Below are 18,207 nucleotides of genomic sequence, written 5' to 3' on the forward strand. Positions count from 1 at the left end.
GTAAACTCCGGGAGTTGATGATGGACAGGGAGGCCTGGTGAGCTGCAGTCCATGGGGTCGCAAAGAGTTGGACACGACTGAGCAACTGAACTGAACTGAGATACCTTCTAACACATAATTGACTTCCTGTTCAGCTCAACTTCAAAGAGGAAAAAGAAAACAAAACACTATCTTTACTGAGTCTAGGCTCTGTGCATGAAAATGCCACATGTGCAGCCTCAGCTATCTTTATAGAGCCTGGAAAGAGGTGATTACTGCATTCCTCAGTTCAGATGAGGGGGGAAAGAAATTTGTTATTGTGTTCCTTTATTGACACAAGGGACAGTGAGGACAGAGAAAGAAGGCTAATATTAACATGTGTGAATGACAGTAATGAGTAAAGCTCTATTGAGTCACAGGTTATTAAAGCTGCCCATTGTATTATCAGTGATATGATATCACTTTACTAGAATCAATATTTACTCTATATATTGTGTGTATGTTGTGTACAATATATACTAGTGACATTATGAACAGAGATAAATCCAAATATTGAATTACATTTTTTTTTTTTGCTCTAAAAAGAGGAGGAAACTATTAAATCAGTTAAAACATAAGCATAGCATTTAATGGACATTTTAAAATATTTTATGCTAAAGAAATCTATGTGTCTGATAGTTAACAAATAAATCTATTCCTGCAATTCTTTTTTCAAAATAATTTACTCTTTCATTATAGAAATATCATATATAAGAAAATAATTTAAGCAGCTACCATTAGTAAAATGAGACTTCAACACATACAGACAGTGTCTCACTATGAATCTTCCACTTATTTATTCGATTATGAGTATTCACATTTAAACTTGGAACTGTTAAATGAAAAAAATGTAATAATACATGAGCTATATTCTGCCACTTATTCTTTAGGTGACTGTTAATATGTAAGACATTAAAATGCTTATAAAACTTTTTGCTATCTACATTTTTACTATATTAAAAATGTATTCTTTTTATGACTTGTCTACTTATATGGGCTTTCTGGATTTTACTATTTTAAATATCATAAATACGGTCTAGGGAAATATATTTCATGCAAAATTCTTCAATTATAAAGCATAATCCTCTTGCTTTATTTGATTTTATTCAGGATATACATATACTGTTTAAATTTATACATGCATGCACATAACTTGAAATTGTTCTCTATTTTCAAGGGAAGATGATTTTCAAGCCCTTCAAGAAATAAATGTGAATGTTGCTTTCCCCAACTCCCTGTCGCAAGATATGAAATCCTAGGAGAATTAAGGACAGCAAATTATGTATTAGTTTGTAGCAGTGGCATTTTAGAGCCGGCAAATTCAACTTGCAAATTGGAGCTCAGCTGCTGGTTTAAATCAGCTGAAAATGAAATGAAAACATCTTATTGAAATGTTCATTTGATATAGGTGAATATCTCTCCAAGAGGAATAATGCGAACCCAGTTTATGGGGAGGACTAGGATGATAAGTCAGGAGCAGTGTCTAGATCACAAGAACACATCCAAAAGGACAAAATATAGATTATGAAGCACTGAAGTACCTAAGAGATCATGCTCTGATAGACTGCCAAGCAATCTAAAAGTTATTTGCTTTTTGTGTTCCCTCATCAGTCACGAGTTAAGTGACAGATGACTAAAGCTGAGATTCATTTATTTACCTATTGGCAATGAAGCCTGACTTGCTTCAACTGATCCTCCCTGTACTCACCTGGAGGCATTCAGTACTTTGTTTCTCATGACAACATAATGGCATGTTCTGTTTCAATGAGCTCCTATTTGTCAGAATTACCATGGTGCTCAAAAGGAATCTTGCATGAACATAGAGGCACTCAGGCTTCAGAAAACACAGTTTAGTTGAAGGTCCTGGGCCAGTGGTCCAAAGGAAGAAGGTTACTAATACGAGACATCTCTAAGAGGTTATCTTCATGGTAAAAACAAAAAAAGCATTAAAAAAAACTGATTATGAAATCATATACTATGTACGCTTGTTCATCCTATTTTTATGTATCGACTGAATCCCTCTGATGTGCAAGGCAAGGTTCAGAATGAGTAAGGTGAATATAAGTCATAGCCAGATTTCCCTGGTGGCTCAGATGGTAAAGAATCTGCCTGCAGTGCAGGAGACCCAGGGTGGAACCCTGGGTTGAGAAGATCCACTTCTGTATTCCTGCCTGGAAAATCCCATGGACAGAGGAGCCTGGTGGGTTACAGTCCCTGGGGTCGCAAACAACTGGACACAGCTGAGCGACTAACACGTTCACACTTTTCAAGGTGTAGCCATTTGAACTTTGCCACCCCATGACTTCCACCAGATTGTTGAGGCCACAAAGAATATGTTCATGCATGCCAGGCTGCTTTTAATGAAGGAATGAATTGACCTTTATCATCCGGAACTTCCCTGGTAGCTCAGACAGTAAAGAATCAGCCCACAGTGCAGGAGAATCAGGTTCGATCTCTGGGTCAGTAAGATCCCCTGGAGAGGAAATTGCAACCCACACCACTCCAGTACTCTTGCCTGGAAAATCCAATGGATGGAGGAGCCTGGTGGGCTGCAGTTCATAGGGTCACTAAGAGTTGGACACGGCTGAGCGACTTCACTTTCGCTTTTCACTTTCATGCATTAGAGAAGGAAATGGCAATCCACTCCAGTATTCTTGCCTGGAGAATCCCAGGGATGGGGGAGCCCGGTGGGCTGCCGTCTCTGGGGTCGCACAGAGTTGGACACGACTGAAGCGACTTAGCAGTAGCAGCCAGTATTCTTGCCTGGCGAATCCTATGGACTGGATAGAGGCGGCTGGAGGGTGACAGTCCATAGGATTGCAAAGATTCAGACACGACTGAGGTGACAGTGTACATGCACTTAGCTCCTGACATCCAGTTCATACAGTTCCCTAGTGTGTCTCTAAGGGGAATGAGCCCCAGGCATCTGCACCGGAAACCAGCTCTTTGATGCATTTTATTGACTTTTCCTCCTTCTGAGTGTCACTGTCCTTGTGTTTCCACTGTAGTTTTCTGAATCAACTTCTCAATAAATTACGTGCTCCATTTCACAGAGACTGCTTCCCAGGACACACAGCTAAGACAAATATATTATAGTATTCCATCAATATTATATCTCAATGTATTAATTCTGTGCCTATCAAGTGACATTTATTTTGTTTCCACTGTTTTATTGCTTTGAACAATGCTGCTCTGAGCATCCTATGTGTCCCTTAAAGTACAGCATATGCATGCAAATAAAGTTTTATGGAATAGGCACTCAGCTATTAGCAGTGGTTATTTCTCCCCCATAGGACTAAAAAGCATTGAACTTTTGATGAAAACATTCCTTATTTTGAATTTTTTACAATGTACATGTATTTGTAATTAGCATTTCACATATGAATATATATAGACATATGAATATGCATATGAATGAATCAGTATGAATGAATATTCATATACATGAATAAAGAAGAACATTAAATACAGAATTGAAAGCTATGTAAACTCCTGAATAGTGTGTTTCTTTTGTCAAACAACTGACAGTAAAGAATAGTGTTTATAATATGAGTGTATCCTTAGTTGCTCAGTTGTGTCTGACTCTTTGTAACCCCATAGACTATAGCTCAGAAGGTTCATCTGTTCATGGAATTCTCCAGGCAAGAATACTGGAGTGGGTTGCCATTTCCTACTCCAGGGGCTCTTCCCAACCCAGGAATCAAACCCTCATCTTCTGCAGCTCCTGCATTGCAGGCAGATTCTTTACTGCTAATCCACCAGGGAGCCCCTAGGAAATGATTACCTGGATTCAAACATATATTGGCTCCCAACTGGCTGTATGATCAGGAGCAACTCACTTATCACTGCCTCGGTTTCTCCATATGTAACTTACAGGTTTAGTATAGGGAATAAATTATATATTCCTATCACTAAAAAATTTTGTCCAGCATGTAGTTATCATTACATGAGTTTCCTGTAGTATCCTATTCAACTTAATGCAAATATATTAAGTCCTAATTAACAGCATATAAATAAACAAGATATGGCTTATTCCTTTCAAGATACTTAGTAACAAATAGGAAAGATAAGGCACAGACCCAAATTCCTTTAACATACACAAGGACATATGTAATGGATGTAATGATAGTGATATAAAGGAAAATGCTATAACATCAAGCAGTAACCATTGGAAAATAATGTTTAAAAGACAGATGCATATCTAAATAAAATCACTGCTAATTCATAAATTATTTAAAATACTGATCTTGTATAAGCAATAATTCTTATACTTGAAGAGTGTATCCTCACTGCTAGGATGCAGTCTTCAAAAGTAGTCTTAATTTTTAAATCTTTTACTTAAATGAAGTTATATTTTTTCTAGGTGATGTGATAATGAATTAAACACATTTCATATATATATTTTGTCTGTATAACATCTATATTGTATAATAGGTTTACTGATTTCAACTTAAGAAATATAATGCTATACAAAGAAGAGCTGAATAGGAAAAGTCTGTGCAATTTGTCAATTTCTGACATCCATATTTTACTCTTTTTTTCATTACATTTTAGAAGTACAGATTGAAAATCTGAAGCAATAACTAAATCCCTTCAAAGTCTTCTCCCTCCAGCATCATTGCCTTGAATGCGTAAGATCATATCATACCATTGGTTAGCAAGCTTTATGGAACACCAATATCCGTAAAGTGGCATAGAGCCATTGTTCATATTTAATACCTTAGAGTGAAAGCTAATATTAGTTCACCACCTGTGACCTGACTAGAGCTAAACTTAGACTGAATGTTTAAGTCTCCTCACAATTTATATGTTGAAACCTAGTCCTCACAAGCTGGTATCTAGAATTGGAGGCTTTGGGAGGTGATTGGGTCATGAAGATTCTGCCCTCATAAGCAAGGTTAAAGGAAAAGGAAAGTGAAGTCGCTCAGTCGTGTCGGACTCTTTGTGACCCCATGGACTGCAGCCTCCCAGGCTCCTCCGTTCATGGGATTTTCCAGGCAAGAGTACTGGAGTGGGGTGCCATTTCCTTCTCTAGGGGATCTTCCCGACTCGGGGATTGAATCCAGGTCTCCCTCATTGCAGGCGGCTGCTTTACCCTCTAAGCAACCAGGGAAGCCCTTAAGTAAGGTTAATGTCCTCATAAACGAGACCCGAGAGAACTCCTCCATCCTCTTCTGTGAAGACACAGTAAAAGAGAGCCATTTATGGACCAGGAAGAGAGCACTCACCAAAAACCAGATGTGCCAGTGCGTTGATCTGAAACTTTTCAGCCCCCAGAACTGTGAGAAATGAACTTCTGTTCTCTAAAAGCTTCTATTGTAGCAGCCCAAGTCAACGGTGACAGAAGGTTAGGATTTAGGCACCAAGGACAGCAGAACAACACTGGGTTAGTAAGAGAGAGGCATATCCTGAAAGGAGAGGAATCATTCTATTCACTTCCCACTTTTTAGTGCTGTTGTCATTGTATAAACTGTGTATTTGGGTATGTTTCAAGCCTTTATTTGTATGATCACTTGACGTAAGTGTTATGTGCTTGGCGTCATGCCAGGTACATAGACAAAAAGGTAAACCAGACAGAAATAGGCCTAACCCTCCTGGGCTTGATTGTTTTAATTATTTTAGCCCCCAAACCCTAGTATAGGCTGATCTCTATTGATGCATCATGAAGACACGGAGTTAAGTCCCAAGGTAGTTGCTGTCATTTTCCATTGCCCTTCTTAAGAAGTAAGGGTGAGAGAGAGAGCAGTGGCTTCTTTTATTCAAATCATGAGAAATGCCTCCCAGAAGCCATGCATTTCTAGTGCTTAGAGAATAAACATTTATCTAAACTTTACTTTTGTGTTAATACTAGCATGGCACCATGCATAATTAAAATTTTTTTTGTTAATGCTGTATAATCAAGCACTCTACTAGGAATTTCGGACTAGAAATTGATTATGACTGCCTTTGCTGTGCTGTTCACAGACATACACATTCTGGTATATTCCCTTTCCATACAGTTTCAGAAAAACCAGGGTAGTGTATACTCTTTTGTCAGAGTAATATTCAAATACAGATTTTGACATGTTTCTGCCCCCAAAACATTTTATTTTTGCTCTGTCTTGTCTACTACATCAGCAATTCTTGAAAAAATGATCACCAGATTAGTGGCCCTGGCCCATTAAAGAAGGTATGGGTGTATGCTGGGTATGTGTGGGTGTATGTGTGGGTGTATGTGTGGGTGTATGCTGGGTATGTGTGGGTGTATGTGTGGGTGTATGCTCAGTTGTGTCTGACTCTTTGTGACCTCGTAGACTGTAGTCTGCCAGGCTCCTCTGTTCATGGGATTCTCCAGGCAAGAATGCTGGAGTGGGGTTGCCATTTCCTGCTACAGGGGATCTTCCCAACCTGAGGATTGAACTTGCATCTCTTGCACACCCGGCATTGGCAGATGGACCCTTTACCACTCAGCCAAGTGGGAAGCCAGGGAAGACATGTGACAATACAAAGTAATAATGAAAACTTTAAACTGGACTTTTAAATATTTTTTCAAATAAACTATTTCTGAATTTCATTCAATGCTATTCACACATAATTTTGTTGATCAAGACATCCCAAAGTGTTGGTATAGTTTAGTGAGGAACTCTTGGTCTAAAAGTGATTAAAGCTTTGAGACCCTTGACAATATGATCTTACATCAGTTTTTCTATGTTCTGTGTCTGTTTTCAGATAATTTGCTAAAATATCTGTGTGTGTAAGTTGCTTCAGTCGTGTTGCTTGACTCTTTGCAACCCTGTGGACTCTAGCCTGTCAGTCTCCTCTGTCCATGAGATTCTCCAGGCAAGAATACTGGACTGGGCTGCCATGACCTCTTCCAGGGGATCTTCCCCACCTAGGAATCGAACCTGTGTCTCTTAAGTCTCCTGCATTGACACCCAGGTTCTTCACCACTAGTGCTACCTGAGAAATCCTTGCCAAAATATGCCACTTGCCACTTTTTAAACATCGCATAAGTTTTCTGCTTTCATGTACTTGCTCATGTTATTTTCCAGGTGTTCATCACCAACACAACCTGTCTATGAGATAAAGCTGTGTTGATTGCTTTCCACAACGAAGGACTGTCTCAGAATGGAGAAGGGAATGTCAGGATTTCTTGTCATTTGGATGTTTGGCTTAAGGTGCATCTTTCAATGCAGGAACTTGATTATGATTGAGTAAAAAAATGATAAAATAGCCTAGGATTTGTGAACAGAGTAACATGAGGATTTTGGCCAGCACATGCATGAGTGCTAAGTCACTTCAGTCTTGTTAGACTTTTTGTGATCCTAGGGATGGTAGTTCACCAGGCTGTTCTGTCCATGGAATTCTCCAGACAAGAATACTGGAGTAGGTTGTTATGTTCTCTTCCAGGGGACCTTCCCCACCCAGGGATCAAACCTGCATCTCTTATAGCTGCATTGGCATACAGGTTCTTTACCATTACCATTGTGGCCAGAAGTTCAAATAATTTAAGGGCACAAACTGTCTATTGATGTTTTCCACTGAGGAGTTTCTAGGGCTCTTAGAAAGTTCCAAAAATGAACAATCAAGCCAGTTGTCTTAGCAGGACAATCCTGAACGAATGAATAGATACTAATGAAGACTGAAATAGCAAAGTCATATTGAAGTTTGGTTTAGGTTATTGTGGTAACAGCCAAATGTGGAGGTGGGTGTTTCTGGTTCTCAATTTATTTGCCAAAGTACCTCAGGAATTTTGTTAAAATATAAAATGGTAAGTTTTGCCCTTAGATATTTATCCAGTGATAAATCATCAGGAGCTCTTTTGGCCAAAAGAAGTAAGTTTAAAATTAAGATAAAACAGTAGAGGTTAAAGAGTTCTTGGAAGTGACAGGAATTTGTTTCTTCCCTTCCTAGCCAATGGGAGAAATAAGGATCCTAGTTACTATCTGTTATATTAACAAGTCCCTCTGGAAGATTTTGCCATTGTAAAACTCGAATACCTTCTAGATGGAACTCGGAGCAGTAATGTACTGCATCATTTTGTATAAGTGATTTGAGCATTTTAGATTTTGGTATCCACAGTGATTCTGGAATGGATCCTTTTTAGATACCTAATGACAACTGTGTGACTTTATTATAATACAAGTCTCTCAATGGATATGGACCCCAAGAGTATGTAGGACTAACTATACTTAGGCATGACAAAACATTTTGTTGGGAGAATGTGTAATTTCCTTGGTTCTGTCTTGCCACAGCAAAAATCTGAAACAACAGATGGGCCAGTGTTACAGGCCCATGTTATAGCTCAGTTTCATTTAGAAAGTAAAGAAAAATACATCCTCGAGGCGTGAGGGTGGGCCGACCCAAAAGACAGGAAGAGAAGAGAAGCCCTCATCCCAATTTTGGCTCCTCTTTTTATGTTTTTTTTTTTTTTTTCCCCCTCCCGTGAGCCCGCCTTATGTAAATTGGGCTAGCCAGGAGGGCTGTTTGTTTTACCTGAAGTTCTCACTCTGGTCCTCAGACGTTCCTTTGGCTTTTCCCTTCTTTATCTTTTATCCACCCCATTTTGAACTCCTTTTTCCTATTCTAACTACCTAACATTCCCCCCTCAAGAGATGGGAGGCCCAATTCTTTGGGAATAGGGACATCAAGGTCTCTCTGGCTACTTCCTGCTGAACTGGGAACTTGAGGGGAATTGGGCCTCCCCCTCTTGCTAGTCTCCAGAGTCTTTATGGCGATGTCCATCTAAGGGTGAGTGATATTTTCTGTGGTCGGCTATAGTTTTTTATATATCCTTGTTGAACTGGCATGGCATGTTGTAACTTATTGGCCTAGACAGAGACAAAATGGGTTAGACAACTAATAATACAAAGAGCAATCATAAGCAGCATCAATAAGGTGATGACAGGAATAGTAGGGGCTTTAGCCAACTCTAAATTTCCTATTGCTAGAAGGAATTCCCAAAGAGAGACTGCAGCTACACCCAAGAACTCCCAGCTCATTCTCTGAGATCCTGTATGGTCTGAATGTTTTTCTTGAGGACTGTGAGACTTTAACTTAGTTGGAGGTATTTACCCAGAACAACACATCTCATTCAAGATGGCTCAAGTCCCTCCTTGTTCAGGGATCAGCAGATCTATCTTCTGTCTGTTTTGGAGTACAACCCCTGCCAAGCTGTGTTGGCTTTTTATATCTATCCTGAGAAATCTTATCCCAGAAACTTAATTATGGGGGTATTAATTAGAATGGCAGAGAAGTTATGACCAACCTAGATAGCATATTGAAAAGCAGAGACATTACCTTGCCAACAATGGTCCATCTAGGCAAGGCTATGGTTTTTTCCACTAGCACCCCACTCCAGTACTCTTGCCTGGAAAATCCCATGGACGGAGGAGCCTGGTAGGCTACAGTCCATTGGGTCGCTAAGAGTCGGACATGACTGAGCGACTTCCCTTTCACTTTTCACTTTCATGCATTGGAGAAGGAAATGGCAACCCACTCCAGTGTTCTTGCCTGGAGAATCCCAGGGACGGGGGAGCCTGGTGGGCTGACATCTATGGGGTCGCACAGATTCGGGCACGACTGAAGCGACTTAGCAGCAGCAGCAGCATGTATGGATATGAGAGTTGGACTGTGAAGAAGGCTGAGCGCCGAAGAATTGATGCTTTTGAACTGTGGTGTTGGAGAAGACTCTTGAGAGTCCCTTGGACTGCAAGGAGATCCAACCAGTCCATTCTGAAGGAGATCAGCCCTGGGATTTTTTTGGAAGAAATGATGCTAAAGCTGAAACTCCAGTACTTTGGCCACCTCAGGCGAAGAGTTGACTCATTGGAAAAGACTCTGATGCTGGGAGGGATTGGGGGCAGGAGGAGAAGGGGACAATAGAGGATGAGATGGCTGGATGGCATCACGGACTTGACGGACGTGAGTCTGAGTGAACTCCGGGAGTTGGTGATGGACAGGGAGGCCTGACGTGCTGCGATTCTTGGGGTCGCAAAGAGTCAGAAATGACTGAGTGACTGACTGAACTGAACTGAACTGAACTGAACTGATACAGTCATAGCTAAAGTCAGGTGCTTTTGATTTGTTTGTTTTAGATCCTAAATCAAGAGTTCATATTCCAAAGTTTTATCTTAACTTTGCATGGCATAGAGTCCCATATATAGAGAGAGATCTGTGAAGTGTTCATGATTCTACATTTTACTTTTTTGAGCTGGATAGAGGGAATGGGAAGAATTAAGCAGACCTGTAAGCGTCTGTGTCTTCTGTTCTCCACTCTGTTGCCAGGAGTACTTCAACTGCCCTGTGTAAACAGTAATAGACATTAGATAGGAGAATGGAGACTAAGAATCAGGCTCTTTCATTAGCACAGTCCCTTCTCAGCTTCAAAGAGCACACCAGTTCATTTCTTCAAGATGCTTAAGCAAGCTGGGCTGCTATCGAGGTGGCCTTAGGCAAAATGTTGAAGGGGAACAATGGCCTTGAGAGACCTATCTTCCTTTGCCTAACAGCTTTACTTCCCTCAGGGGCAGTCCCTTTTGTTCCTCTTCAGAAGTGTGATTCCCTCCTAACAGAATTTCCTTGCAGGAAAGGATTTGATCACCCTCATTGACAACATGGAATAAATATAAATCAATGAGCTACTTCTCTGAAGTACTTGTATTTTTAGCTTTCAGTGGTACTGTGGGATGAAGTCCTATCTGTCCTCCTTAAAGGAATGTCAGCCATCAGCTTTGCAGATAAGGGGATATTTTCCAGGAGAGAGTTGCCTTTCTTGTCTGAAATCAGGCCATATGGATTGCATTTCACTGCTGTTATGTTCCCAACATAACCTTTGGTGAGTAAATCTAAAAATAGCAGTCTTTGAATTTTACCTTAGTTACCCGAAAACACTTGAAATTAAATCCTTCTTTAAACAGATGATTGCAAACAGTTTGGTCTGTGTATTGTGTATTATACAACAAGGGATTCTTGGGCAGCCTGGATAGTATGTGCTGGTGGTGGTGGTGGTTTAGTCTCCAAGTTTTATCTGCCTCTTTAATCCCATGGGCGGTAGCCCACCAGGCTCCCCTGTCCATGGGATTTCCCAGGCAAAAATACTGTAGCGGGTTGCCATTTCCTTCTCCAGGGGATCTTCCTGACCCGGGGATCAAACCCAGATCTTGGATCTCCTGCATTGTTGGTGTATTCTTTACTAACTGATGGATTCTTCCCTGAGCCATCAGGGAAGTCCCTGGATAGTATGTGGTGGGATCATTTAACCACACAATATGTAGGTAGAATGGTGCCTATGTTAATGATAATAATACTCCTAGCAAGAATGCAGTGGAGAGAGAAGGGCAGTGATATCTTCCAAAGAGGATTTGATGCACCAGATTGTGCTGTTATAAAAACAAGTGGCAACTAAACCGAAGCAAAGCAAAGACTGATTCCTAGTGAGAGGGTAACAGGCAGGAAGGCCATGGATCTCCAAACGGAGGAAATAGCCTGCAAGTGTCAGACATTTTTATCTCTCTTAAGTGGCAGGAGGAAACAAACTAGCGATAATTTTTTCTTCTCTATACAAATTTAAAGGGAGGTTTCCCTTAAAATACTGTGTTGCCATAATGACATCTGGTTTCACCTGAAGTTAACTATTCTCAAACCTTGAGTTAACCAATGCACTTTTCTTATGGAAATGTTTGTCTTAAGCTATGCTAATGTACTGTGCATTTACCCCAAACTCTGTCTTTAAATTGGTTCCGCCTCTTGGCTCAGAACCTACTTGACAAACAAGTATGTTATACTCAGATATTGTTCCCCTAATCTATGTAAGTGGAGATTCCCTGGTGGCTCAGATGGTAAAGTGTCTGCCTGCAATGCAGGAGACCTGGGTTCAATCCCTGGGTTGGGAAGATCCCCTGGAGAAGGAAATGGCAACTCACTCCAGTACTCATGCCTGGAAAATTCCATGGATGGAGAAGTCTGGTGGGCTGCAGTCCATGGGGTCGCAAAGAGTCGGACACGACTGAGCAACTCCACTTTCACTTAATCTATGTAAACGAAACTATTTGTATGGTGATCTGCCCTTCTACAAGATTCAAGTTAATCATTTTATGGCCCCAGATGAACATTTTGGTGGCAAGATTATCCCAAAATGCATCTTATGGGTGAGGGGCCTGGTGTCATACTGAGTTTTAAGGCATTCGTTTCTTTCATTAACAGACTGCTAGTGACTATATAACATCCAGCTGAAGACTAACAGGGGGGTACTCTTTCTGCCCCTTTCTGATGCCTATGTCAGAAGCTTTCTCTATTTCCTTTATACTTTAACAAAACTTTATTACACAAAAGCTCTGAGTGATCAAGCCTCGTCTCTGGCCCCAGGTTGAATTCTTCTCCTCTGGAGGCCAAGAATCCCAGCGTGTTTTCGTTCAGCAACAACCTGTTACTAGTGTGCAACATTTCAGAAAGCTTCTGAATAGGAAGCCAATCTAGATACTTTGGTCTCTAAGAGGAGTACAGAGAAGAGTGATTTCGACTGATAAATAGCATCTAGTAGCTTAGAAGACTCTTCAGAATCTCTCAGACTATGAAGAGATTAAATGAGTCAATCCTAAAGGAAATCAACTCTGAATATTCATTGGAAGGACTGATGTTGAAGTTGAAGCTCCAATACTTTGGCCACCTGATGTGAAGAGCTAACTCATTGGAAAAGACCCTGAGGTTGGGAAAATTGAGAGCAGGAGGAGAAGGGGACAACAGAGGATGAGATTAGTTAGTATCACTGAAACAATGGGCATGAATTTGCTCAAACTCTGGGAGGTTGTGGAGAACAGAGGAGCCTGGTGTGCTGCAGTCTATGGGGTTGTGAAGAATTGGACATGAATTAGGAGCTGAACAATAACAGAGTTTATGGTTTACATCAGTGTAAAAATTAGAATAATGTAGAGCAACTGGTTGCTTTTCTATTCTGCTGAAAACTTTAACTTTCTTTGTAGATATCCCAAATTAGTTTCTAGTATCAAAGCAGTTGTTGGAGAACAATGTGTGTGTATATATGTGTGTGTGTGTGTGTGTTTGTGTAGCTCAGATGGTAAAATGTCTGCCTGCAATGTGGGAGATCTGGGTTCAGTTCCTGAGTTGGAACAATCCACTGATGAAGGAAATGGCAACCCACTCCAGTACTCTTACCTGGAAAATCCCATGGATGGAGGAGCCTTGTAGACTACAGTCCATGGGGTTGCAAAGTCGGACATGACTGAGCAACTTCACTTTACATATATATATGTGTGTGTGTGTGTTTATAACACACACATATATATATCTATATAAAACATATTTTTTAACCTACTAAACAGGCAGAAGTTATAACCTAGAGAACAAAGCATGCTCATTTAGACAACACATTTCAGTGAAGGAAAATGATGAGCAGAGGTAACAAGCAAATACTTTTTAAGCAAATACTCCACTTGGCAAATGCTCAGTGCAAGAAAGAAAGCAGAGTCTAATTTCAATACTAGGGTATTTCTTTGCACTCTCTCTGTGTTGATCTCATTTAGTCTGCCCATTCTATGACTTGGGCTTCCCAGGTTGGCGTAGTGGTAAGAAACCCACCTGCCAATGCAGGAGATACAGGAGATATGGGTTCAATCCCTGGGTTGGGAAGATCCTCTGGAGCAGGAAATTGCAACCCACTCCAGTATTCTTGCTTGGGAAATTCCACAGACACAGTAGCATGGTGTACTACAATACATAGTGTTGCAAAGAGTTGGACATGACTTAACGCACACACACACATGTGCACACACATACATTCTATGACTTATTGGAGCTAGTTGTGATGCACTCACTTCCATCCATATCTGTTGAAATAAATGTCTTGGCCAAAGATGAAACTGCTTGCATCTGAGATGCTGTGTCAGCAAATTTAGATAAGTTTTGCATTCTTGTTACTCTTTCTCTTGACTGGAAGTATCATATATAGCCAGTTAGCCACCCCCCACCCCTCCCCAAACCCCAGGCCAATTCTGGGCTCCAGTCTGGGCTTCTTTCTTCCTTATTGATTTTCTTTCTATTTTTATTAATTTATTTTTTATTTAAGGATAATTGCTTTAGAGAATTTTGCTGTTTTCTGTAAAACCACAACATGAATCAGCCAAAGGTATATATCCCCACCCTTTTGAAGCTCCCTCCCATCTCCTTCCCCATCCCACCCCTCTATGTTGATACAGAGCCTTTATTTGTGTTTCCTGAGCCATACAGCAAATTCCCATGGGCTATCTATTTTACATAAGGTAATGTGAGTTTCCATGTTACTCTTTCCATACATCTCACCCTCTCCTCCCCTCTCCCCATGTCCATAAGTCTATCCTCTATGTCTTCCTTGTTCTTTACTCTTTATTCTATAAAAGCTTTCTGTTTTCCATCCTGTTTTACAGTTTTCCAGCTCTTGGAGATAGAGATTACACTTCTTCATAAAGTGTTAACACTTCTTCATAAAGTGTTAACACTTCTTCATAAAGTGTTAACACTTCTTCATAAAGTGTTAAATTTCTTTGTTTGTACCACCCAAATTATCTTCCTTAGTCATTTTTTTTAACAAATCAAACTTCTTTTACCTTGTTCTGAATTATTCCTAAGTATTATGTGTATGAGTATGAACAGTTACATAATGATATGTATATGTATCACAGACACATAACACACACACAGAGAAAGACAAAAAATTCAAAGGCAAAAACATAAGGAGACACGTTATTTGTGGAATACTCGGTAATGTCCTCAATTTTTCTCTTACTTTGACCACTGTCTATGTATGACCTAATTTTGTCTGTAGACGACAACTTCAAAAAGAGCTATTTTAAAATTCCCTATAACTGTCAAGGTGAAGAATATAGCTTATAAGAAGACCCATGAGAATTGTACTATATATTATTGGGAAAAAAAAGAAAAGTATATTTTGTCAGACAATATACTCATGAATGCGTGTGCTCTGCTAAGCTGCTTCAGTCTTGTCTGATTCTTTGTGACCCCATGGACTATAGCCCACCAGGCTTCTCTTTTTTTTTTTAATTTTTATTTTTACTTTATTTTACTTTACAATACTGTATTGGTTTTGCCATACATTGACATGAATCCACCACGGGTGTACATGCGTTCCCAAACATGAACCCCCCTCCCACCTCCCTCCCCGTAACATCTCTCTGGGTCATCCCCATGCACCAGCCCCAAGCATGCTGTATCCTGCATCGGACATAGACTGGCGATTCAATTCTTACATGATAGTATACATGTTTCAATGCCATTCGCCCAAATCATCCCACCCTCTCCCTCTCCCTCTGAGTTCAAAAGTCTGTTATACACATCTGTGTCTTTTTTGCTGTTTTGCATACAGGGTCGTCATTGCCATCTTTCTAAATTCCATATATATGTGTTAGTATACTGTATTGGTGTTTTTCTTTCTGGCTTACTTCACTCTGTATAATTGGCTCCAGTTTCATCCATCTCATCAGAACTGATTCAAATGTATTCTTTTTAATGGCTGAGTAATACTCCATTGTGTATATGTACCGCAGCTTTCTTATCCATTCATCTGCTGATGGGCATCTAGGCTTCTCTATCCATGGAATTTCCAGGCAAGTAAAATGGAGTGTTGACTGACTCGATGGACATGAGTCCGAGTGAACTCCAGGAGTTGGTGATGGACAGGGAGGCCTGGCGTGCTGCGATTCATGGGGTCGCAAAGAGTCGGACACGACTGAGCGACTGAACTGAACTGAACTGAAACTGGAGTGGGTTGACATTTCCTTCTTCAGGCAATCTTCCTGGCCCAGGGATTTAACCTGTATTTCCTGCATTGTCAGGCAGATTCTTTACCAGTGAGCCAGAGGTTGGCAGAAAGGTTCTCATATCTATATGAAGATATCCATAATATCTTGGAAAAACTGAATGAACCTTTTGGTAAACCCAGTGTATAGTCAACTTATTTTTTCTGTTTCTGATTCAAATTACCTAAGGTTCCACATCATTTTTTGTTTGTTTCATTTTATTTCCAGTGTCCCATACAGTTACTTCCTGCACACTGTAGACACTCAATATATGTTTTGAATAAAAACTGAATCAACATTCAAACATATTTATAAGGTTTTGCCTTTGCCAGTGTAGTTTCAACAACTATCATGTCTCACCTGGATTTTGCAATCCCTTCTTAACCAGACTCCTGGCCTACAATTTTGCCCCTTTGATAGAATTCCCCACTTATACTCCTCTCCTGACATCACCAGCGCTATGTACTACGCTGGGTTAGAAACTCCGTAAGACCCTGGACTTTGGCCAATACATTCACTCCAGATATACTCCCCACTTTCTTGGTGCATAAGAAACAGTAAATTTTTGTTAAACAAAAACAATAGCAACAACAACGCCCCCCTCCCCAGCCAAACGTTCTTCTTCCTCTAAGTAAGCTTCATTTTTTTTTTTTTTTTTCGGCTGTGTCTCCAACAAATCTAAACTGCAGCAGAACTTTCATCTTCTCTCTTGAGTAATGAGACTGTAGGGAGTACAACGTATTGGACAGAATACATGATTGGTGAGTGAAAAGTTTTAGCAGAAAGAATGAGAGGTTAACGTCACTATTGGTAAAGTTGGAAGGACAGAGGTCAGAGAAACTGTCACCAGTGACATCAGTCTGTGTCTCCAAAGCAGGGAGTTCTGAAAATGCAAGCCAGCAATTGCTGAAAATCCAGGATCATCTCACCCTGAAGCCCCTGTCAATCTCACCAAATTCTGAGAAGCTCTACTTCTCTTTCAATCTCCATCATTAACATCAGTGATGCTCAGGAAAATCTTTCAGCGGCTATTTTGGACCTAACCTTTGCTCATTCACACTTACGACTCCATCTGGAAAATAATGACCTCCCTTCCTCTTTTGCCCGAATCTTTATTGTAATTGCCCATTGTTGGCAGATTCTGACCTGTGTAGAGGAGGAAGGGGATCTTGGGAGATTTGACTTTTCTACAGTGCAAGTTAAATCCCAGAAGTGGGTGCCACAATGCTACTGAACTGAAAATAAATAACCAAGCACACATACTTCCCCAGAAAGTTAGGACTCTTGGAAAAAAGCTAAAGTTTCCCCCACTCATTTATTTTCCTTCACATAATATTATTGTTGTTATTCTTTGTTAGTTTTTGCTTTATGGTTGTCTTTCTGCCTTATTCTGTGCATAAATCTTAGGTGAATCTAACTTAGATTTATCACCCACCTGGCACCTAACTCAATTATCTGGTCCCAGCTTCTGTATTAAGTGTACAGTACTTCTGTAACACTTCACATTTTCAAGGGGAATGTTTGATTTATCTAAAGTACTAACTAGGCTGTGTATTGTAACCTGTTCTAATTTTATTTTGCTCTTAAAATTTCCTGTCCCACTAGAATAAAAACTATAAAGCTTTCTCATAACTTTACATATATTATCATACAGAAAGATTAGGTATTCTCATTAATATTAATAAATATGCTAAAGTTATTAGAGGACTGTTACTCATAAGTAAAATAACAAAAATATTTAATGATAACTCTCCTTTAACATAATTAGTTTGGTTAAATAAATACCTACTGAAGTGTTTTTTATTTTGTTTTGAACAAAATATTTTCTTCATTTTAGCTTTATTTCACGTTTCCCTACTGCCCTTTCTGTGTTAATTATTGAATAGCTAGATGTTAAAAGACCTAGGAGAAATGAAAAGGTTATTAAATAAGTGTTAACAGGCAATTAAAAATCTCTGTAAATGGCTCATTGTCCCCAGCAATTCATACCCATATTTTATGGTTGCCAAGAACTCTTGTCATGATATCAAAAATCAGTATGACCCTCCATGTTCACAGGAATCCAAACACTTACAAAATACATTATACATTTCTCTAAAAGGGAACATTTATCACTATCCATGCTCACTCTTGCACTGTCTTTTAGTTGCCTTCATTAAAAAAAAAAAAAAAAGAAGTATTTCTGATTAGAAATTTCTCCAGGGGGTCTTGACCAATTAAGTATACATTTCTGGATTGAGACAAAATTGTCCCTGGATCTCTGTCCTTCCCCATTTTAATGCAACCCTTTTGTATGCCATTGGTATTGATAATTGAATACACTTTTTTGACTGTCATTGTTAATGAAAGTGTACCTTTGAGTCTTCTGTAGATGCCAAAAAAGATTGAGCATCTGGAGTGA

This window comes from Capra hircus, chromosome 24 (assembly GCF_001704415.2).
Source record: "Capra hircus breed San Clemente chromosome 24, ASM170441v1, whole genome shotgun sequence".
Lineage (NCBI taxonomy): Eukaryota > Metazoa > Chordata > Mammalia > Artiodactyla > Bovidae > Capra > Capra hircus.